Genomic DNA, 8,157 nt, shown 5'->3' on the forward strand with positions numbered 1-8,157 from the left:
ACGTTCCTGTCTAAATCCATGCTGCCGATCATTGATTAATTTATTGATTTCTAGATGCTTGATTATGTGTTTGTTAATTAGCGTCTCAAAAACTTTACTGAGAATGGAAGTTATTGCAATTGGTCTATAGTTTGATGGATCAGAAGTTGTCCCCTTTTTAGAAACAGGATGGATATTTGCTTCTTTCCAAGAGGCTGGAAAACTTGAGGTACGGATGCATAAGCGGAAAAATTTTGTCAATACAGGAGCCAACACTGAGGAGCAATTTTTAAGTACTATTGAAGGAATTTCATCTGGACCAGTAGCTTTGTCTGCTGAGAGATTCTGTAATACAGCTTGTACGTATCTGGTGTGAATCATCTATCTATCTATCTATTGCCAGACGCCATAATCCCGTACGGGGTGGCCATTTGACTCTGAGTTATTTGTATTACAGGAAGGGGCACTAACCCTCCACCAACCCACTTGACACACAGGGAGCATGTATGGTTTGGTTATATGGTTACCACCCAGCGTTGTAAATGGTTTCTTGGCTTACAGGAAACCATTTGGCTTGTCACTCAATGTAAAGCCACCTGTAATGGAAAGAAAAGCAATAAGTAGTGACAGGAAAGATGGGAGAAATAGGAAGAGAGGAGGGCAGGCACGGAAAAAGAATGATAAAGGCTAAGGAAGAAGTAGGCAGCACTACATCAAGTGAGTGGATGATGGTCACCACCACCTGCCACTAATGAAAGGAGGTATTTGAGGGGAATCAAAATCAAGTACAGGAATAGTGTAATTTTCTGTATTTAGGGTTGAGTTTGTTGAAAAAATGTCAACAAGAAGGTTGGCTTTTCCATGTGGGTCACTTACTAGATCTCCATTGGGGGACTGTAATGGTGGAATGGAAGAGGTGGTAGTGAAGTTAGTTTTGAATTAATTAAGGGTTGACTAGAATATTTTGTTATCATTTGGGTTGTTTAGTAGTTTGTTAGCTTGTCTATGCAGGAAGTTTGATTTAGAAAGACTGATGATAGTTTTAGCATGGTTTCTGATATTTTTATAATAGTTAAAGGCTTCTTTGGTTTTGGTCTTTGTATAAGTGTTATAGGCTATTGTTTTATGTTCTGTTACTCTAGCACAATTGTGGTCAAACCATTTAGGAGAATTACCATTTAAGAGTTTGGAAGGGTGTGTGAAAGGAGGAAATTGAAAGTAAATGAGAATAAGAGTAAAGTGATGAAGTGCACGAGGTTGGTAGATGGTAGGGGGATGAATATAGTTTTGAATGGCGAGTTGCTTGAGGAGGTAGAGTGTTTTAAATATCTAGGGTCACATGTTGCTGTGGATGGAAGAATAGATGCAGAAGTGAAGTTTAGAATAAATGAAGTAGGAAACATGCTGGGAGGAATGAAAAAAGTGTTTAGATGTCGTTCGCTTAGAATGGATGTAAAGAGAAGGCTGTATGAGGGTGTTGTGGTACCGACTGCGTTATATGGGGCTGAAACATGGAATATGGGTGTAGCAGAGAGGAAAAGTTTGAATGTAATGGAGAGGAGGTGTCAGGAGTATGTGTGGAGTGACGCGTATGGATCGAGTGCGAAATGATGAAGTGCAAAGGAGAACTGGAGTTGTTCGGGAGATGGCTGGTAAAGTTGAGCAGAGGGTGTTGCAATGGTTTGGGCATATGGAGAGAATGGATAATGAGCGATTGGTGAAAAAGAAAACTAGATCTGATGTGAGAGGTGTAAGGCTGAGAGGAAGACCACGAATAGGATGGATGGACAGTGTGAAGAGAGCGCTGGATGCGAGAGGGATGACTGTTGAGCAAGGAAGAGTGGCTGTGTGTGACAGAAATAAATGGAGAGAAATTATGAATAAGTGATGACGCAGCCCTGAGGGGATATTCTCCCGCATTTGGTCTGATCAGCTAGTCAGGTCAGGTGCGGGTAAGGGGATGGGTCTGTTGATGTGGCAGGGGTAAACCAGTTCTGCTGTCGGGCCCTGCTGCGGATGTCACTGATTGCATTGCGCAGTTGACCCTTGTGCGGTGTGGTGCGGTGAGGATCTGTCCGTTCTCCCCTTTGGGGCTAAGATGCGAATGAATGTGTTTGAATGGATGAGTAAATGGGGAGTGTGTCGTCCTGTCTCGGCTACCTCCCTTTCCATGGGGGAAGCAGCTAGGTATATAGATAGACATCTTTTTCTGTAAGTAACGGCCATACCATGTTGAGTACACTGCTTCCCATCCGATCAGCGAAGTTAAGCAACGTTGGGTCTGGTTAGTACTTGGATGGGTGACCGCCTGGGACCACCAGATGCTGTTGGCATCCCTACGTGTCAAGTGGGGTTGGTGGAGAATTAGTGCCCCTCCCTGTAAAACAATTAACTCTAAGCCCTTGACCACCCCGTTTGAGATACATGGCGTCTGGCAATGAATGAAAAAAAAATGATGAATGATAGGGAATGAATGAAAAAAAAATGATGAATGATAGGGAATGAATGTTTCCATGCCGACTTTAATGAAATCCTGTATGTGGCCCAATGTGGAGTTGGCATCTTGGGAGAAAAAGGAGGTCCAAGGAACATCCATGAAAGAACTACGGAGTCCCTTCCAGTCTGCCCTGTCGTAGTGCCATTTAGTCACCATGACAGGTTCAGAGCAGGAGGGTGTGGTAGGTGTTAAACTGGTGGCTTGAATCAGACAATGATCCGAGGGGGGACTTCACTTCGACATTATAATGATCTGAATTGGTTGTTAGAAACAAGTCCAATAGGTGGGGATTTTGATCGGGGTTGTCTGGTACACGGGTGGGTTGACTGACTAACTGGGTGAGATTAAATGAGTCTGCAAATAGCTCACATTCAAGACCAGAGTCATCAGTTCTGGCTGAATAAGTGAGCCATTCAACATTATGGACATTAAAATCACCCAGGATAGTAATTTCTGATGCAGTATTAATGTTGAGGACAGTTGTGAAGACAGAGTCAAATAAACTTGGCTCTGGAAGGGCATTAGGGGTACGATAAACATAACAGAAATAATTTTACCAAAATTATCGAAGGTAATCCCTGTAATAAAATCTTCATCAATCGTTAATGAGAGTTAGCCTATACCGTAGTTTGTAGTAATTGTGGTTATCTTTGCTTGAGTTAAACTAATATGGTTCGGTTAAATTGTTTGTCTGGTTAAGATTAGGTTGTTAGTAATGATGGGTTAGGAAGTTAGTGTGACTGATTAGGCCAGGAGGCACTTTGTTTAGTTGGGTTAGGTTGACATGTGGAGAGAATGGAGAAAGAAAGACTGACTAAGAGGGTTTATGTAGGTGAAGTGGAGGGAAGGAGAGGGAGGGGGAGACCGAGGATGAGGTGGAGGGATGATGTTGATGTTGAGAAGTATATGAGGGAGGGGGGAGTGAGTTGGGGGGAGGGCAGTCAAATGGTGGGTGACAGAGTGACTTGGAGGTGTTTTGTCTGCGGCCACCCTTTGCAGGATTAGGGTGTCAGGCTATAGATAGATTGAGAGGTTGTCAGATTAATATGGCTGAATTAGGTTGTTGGATCAAGTTTATATTGTTGGGTTAAGTTGTTGTTAGTTTGCTTTGGTTAGGCTGTTAGTATGGTTAGGTTAGATTATTCCTTAAGTGTTAGGCATGGACCCACACCAAAACTCAATAAATTGCACAATAATAATATCATTCGTCATCAAACAGGTATAGCGATTTCACCCTTATTACAAGAAGCTACCGATCTCAGGGTAAGTAATTTTGGTACACGTGCAACACTGAAAGTTAATCGTTGAATCCTGACTGCAAGAGGTGACTGGATGAAAACAAAATACAGTACCGGTATATCTATTTTGGGATGCCTCAGCAGTGGTTACTGACAGCCCGCATTTTTTACCAATCATCGCTCCGATTCGACCCGTGTCAGAGCTGTGGCAAACTTAATGATTTAACCCAACTCAACCTAACCCAGACCAAACCTAATCCAACCTAACCTGCTTGACAGCCAGAATTCAAATAAAAAATTTGCATGTTGGGAACATTTAATATGGTCAGCTACTGGCAGATGTCAGTGGAATATTTATATATTCTAAATCCTCATATACAACTTTCAGAGGTAAGTTTATAAAAATGCCCAGTAGCTGTGGTGATCCAGGAATAAGTAACCTGCAAAAAACTCATTTCACTTGAAAGTACGGAAAGGCCATGCCCATTTGGTAAAGAATTAATTACTACTGCTGTACTACTACTAACTGTAATATGAGGGCAATTCATTTCGTCCTGTGCTGAATTTTCAGAGTAAAAATTGTTACGTGGGATTACAGTATACACAAAAAGGAAATTACTGGTGGCAATGCAGAAAGGAAATTAAAAAAATAATTAAAAACCTAATGAATAAAATACCCAACATTCAGCATGAATAAGCAATCATTTCTTTGAAACCCCTGGGTCGTAAGAAATGTGAACCCAGTGGACTGCAGCCTAAGTTCGCCCTTTTCTTCAGACCACCACCCTCCTTTCGGAAGGGCAGAGAACATGTGGGCCATTTCTACATGCAGGCACGTGCAGCGGCCAGGTTATAGCGGTGCCACCACATGAAGGTGTCCCTCTCCATCAACAACCAAAATCCCGAAACCCGAAGAACAAGCAAGAAGGAGAACCAAGAAGCTTCCAAGCTTAAAAAGACCTTAGTTATTATCAAAATATTCACCGTCACTCTAGTATGCTTACTGGGGTGGAAAAAAATGGCGGAATAGAAATATTACGACAATCAGGCTTTCAAAATAAGCTCTTGTTCCCACGCTGATGAGATGGCGAGGTAGAGGCTTCAACTCAGAGTTGCCAACACTGCAACTAAACCTAATTCTGCCAAATCGCTAAGTATAGCAGCAGCATTAACATGGATATCAATAATAATAATTATAATAACAATCCTCATCCTGCCTTCGGGTGGGAAAGGAGGTCCGGATAATAATAATAATAATAATAATAATAATAAAAATAATAACAATAATAATAACAAATACCACTACTACTGCCACTACATAGGTCTACTACTACTACTACATTACTCTCCATCTATCTATCTATCTATCTACATTTATTTATCTCTCTATCTATCTTTAGCCAGGTGCCATAATGCCATTAGGGGTGGCCTTTTGTGTGTGTGTGTGTGTGTGTGTGTGTGTTAGTTGTTCACAGGCGATGGGCATAATCCTTCGCCAACGCACTTGTTGCTCAGTATGGAACGCGTATGGATTGGCTTTATGGTTACCATTCAGCTAGGAAACAATTTGGTTTGCCACTCAATGTAAAGCTACCTGAAAATGAAAGAAACAATGATTTATTAAAGTGAAGAAAGAAGTAGGCAGCACTACATCGAGTAAGTGGATGATGGTCGCCACCACCTACCACCACTACTACTACTACAACTCATACTACTACTACTACTACTAACTCTTAATAGAAGAGAATGATGATAAAAAAAAAAAAAAGTTAGCCAAAGATGCTATCTTGGCAATATTGCGACACGGCAGCATATGTTTGCCTCTGTCCTGCGGGATAACAAAACGAGTATAGTTTTTTTTTTTTTTTTTTTATATAAAATATTTTTTTTAGTAATCAATTTAGAGTATATTGGTCTCTCTCTCTCTCTGTACTGATTGAAATATTTATGGTTGTAAACGAATACAGAGTACTAATACAACAATTTCATTTCCGTGTTTCTCCACTTATTAGTTTTCAAAACCTCCGTATAGCCACAATGCATTTGTCTATCTGCAGTATCTTTACCTATATGACTATAACCAACGCCTTCATCCTGTAAGAGGGGTGGCCATAAAGGGGTCACCATTTCCTCTGCCAACAGACTGCCCATTCTCCAACTCACTTCCCTACAACTCACTTCCCCTTCAACTTACTTCCCTCTCTCTCATGTTGTACGGTATACCTCTCCACCCTACCATTTCATCTCTTTCTCGGTCCCCTCCACCTCACTCACTGACTGACTCTCGTAGTAATTTTCCATACTCTGCACGTTACCATCCTTCCATCTCTTCGTCAGTCTCCTCCTTCACCTTACATACGCTCCCAGTCAGCTTTATTTTCCATCCTCTGCACATTACCAAATCCAAATGGAAACATTATGCCTAACAAGGGAAATACCATTTTTTGGGGGGAAAATATACAGGGTGCAAAGTGTACCTGTTGTGTTTTTGGTGGTGGAGAGGAATCCTTCATGTGGTGGCACTGATATGGCTGGTTGTTAGGGCTGCCAGATTATACAGATGTCTCTCTATTACTTCTCATCAAGCTCGTAATCGGGGGACTGCAAGTTCGAGCCTCGCCCGGGACTGCTGTGCCGGGAGTGGTAACCACTCCTGTAACCTAGCGGGGTTATTTGATCCAATACAGGGTCTAGCTCAGGGGAATGCCATTTCTCCCATTTCTATCACTTCTCTGTCCTGTAAAAAAAAAAAAAAAAGAGTATAGTGGACTGCAGGACAGTTTTGGCCTGTAGTCTAGGTTAAAGTTCAGATGGGTATGGGATTGCAACTACAGTACTACTGCAGCAACCTCAGCCCCACTTCCACTTTCAGCACCGTTTGCCAACCTAGGAGTTCCATGCAACTCAGCCCATGTGTGTGGGGATTTGTTTTTCCGTTATAAAAGCTAATCTGTTAAAGACCCCCATTCCTGACCCCTCACTCACCAACTAAAACCCCCTCAGTGACCCCATATAACACTGATGTGCAACGACAATTTAGGGGAGTGAGGCTGTAGCTGACAATGCCACACCCTTTGCCAGTTATTATTATTTGAGAGAGAGAGAGAGAGAGAGAGAGAGAGAGAGAGAGAGAGAGAGAGAGAGAGAGAGAGAGCCAAATCAAGTGATGCCAGTTGCTGCATTAGGTGCAAAGCCTCGTGCTAATGGGCCGGCAGCTTCACAAACAGCAACACTGACCACTCAGCCACTGCAGTACAATATATACATACATACATATAGTATACATACATACAAACATACTATACAAGCATACATATAATACATACAAGACATACATCATCATCATCATCATCATCTGGACCTCCTTTCCCACCCTAGGGCAGGGTGAGTAGTGGCAATGTCCAGACAGCCTCAAGACATACATTCATATAATACAGTATATTCATACATACAAGACACATACAGTACTTACATACATACAATAGTTATACATGAGGCATACATACATATAGAAAATGAAAACAAGACACTGTTATAGAGAGTAACTCATTTTATTCTTGCATGTGAAAACAGATACACTTCCACTCAAAAAAAAAAAAAAAAAAAAGTGCCACAAAAAATGATGCCTTAACTCTTTCATTGCTACAGATGTACAGTTGGCATCAAAAGTCTTGTGGCCTCTCCTGGTGTTCTCTCCATGCCCTGAGAAAATCCGTGTGGTGAGTCCGCAGCAGCCAAGACTGATGACCTCACTTGGCCTCAGATCAGCGTTATAAGCGTTGTTTGCTGCAGGGCCACCAAACGGATTATCAAAGCCTGTGGAGAGAGATAGAACGTTTGATGCCAACTGTACTTAGGCATCACTCAGGCTAACAGTACATTATTTTACTCTGTGGAGGCAAATCCCGCCAGCAGCAGCAGCAGCAGCAGCAGGAGAAGGAGAAGGAGAAGGAGGAGGAGGAGGAGGAGGAGGAGGAGGAGGAGGAGGAGGAGGAGGAGGAGGAGGAGGAGGAGGAGGAGGAGGAGGAGGAGGAGGAAGAGGAGGAGGAGGAGGAGGACGAGGATGCAATGGCTTACTGTAATTACCGTACTTGACAGTTATGATGTCTTTACCATAATATTTTTGCCATCTCTAGGTGACTTTATTTACTACATCTGGTAACATTTTAAGCCAAAGCAGTTTGATACAGTCTTCACTATTCCTTCATGTTACAGCCTTGACTATTCCTCCATGATACAGCCTTGACTATTCCTCCATGTTACAGCCTTGACTATTCCTCCATGATACAGCCTTGACTATTCCTCCATGTTACAGCCTTGACTATTCCTTCATGTTACAGCCTTGACTATTCCTTCATGTTACAGCCTTGACTATTCCTTCATGTTACAGCCTTGACTATTCCTTCATGTTACAGCCTTGACTATTCCTTCATGTTACAGCCT

General features: G+C 42.1%; 1 non-coding gene across 1 annotated transcript; it reads left to right on the forward strand.

The window, feature by feature from the left end:
- Window positions 1-2,193: 2,193 nt before the first annotated feature.
- Window positions 2,194-2,312, forward strand: LOC145409010 (5S ribosomal RNA). The gene has a single exon (XR_013899035.1). It is a non-coding gene; the product is annotated as a 5S ribosomal RNA (ribosomal RNA).
- The last annotated feature ends 5,845 nt before the right edge of the window (window positions 2,313-8,157 follow it).

Source organism: Coenobita brevimanus, chromosome 8, assembly GCF_032717465.1.
Source record: "Coenobita brevimanus isolate Jiangsu-jjx chromosome 8, ASM3271746v2, whole genome shotgun sequence".
Classification (NCBI taxonomy): Eukaryota; Metazoa; Arthropoda; class Malacostraca; order Decapoda; family Coenobitidae; genus Coenobita; species Coenobita brevimanus.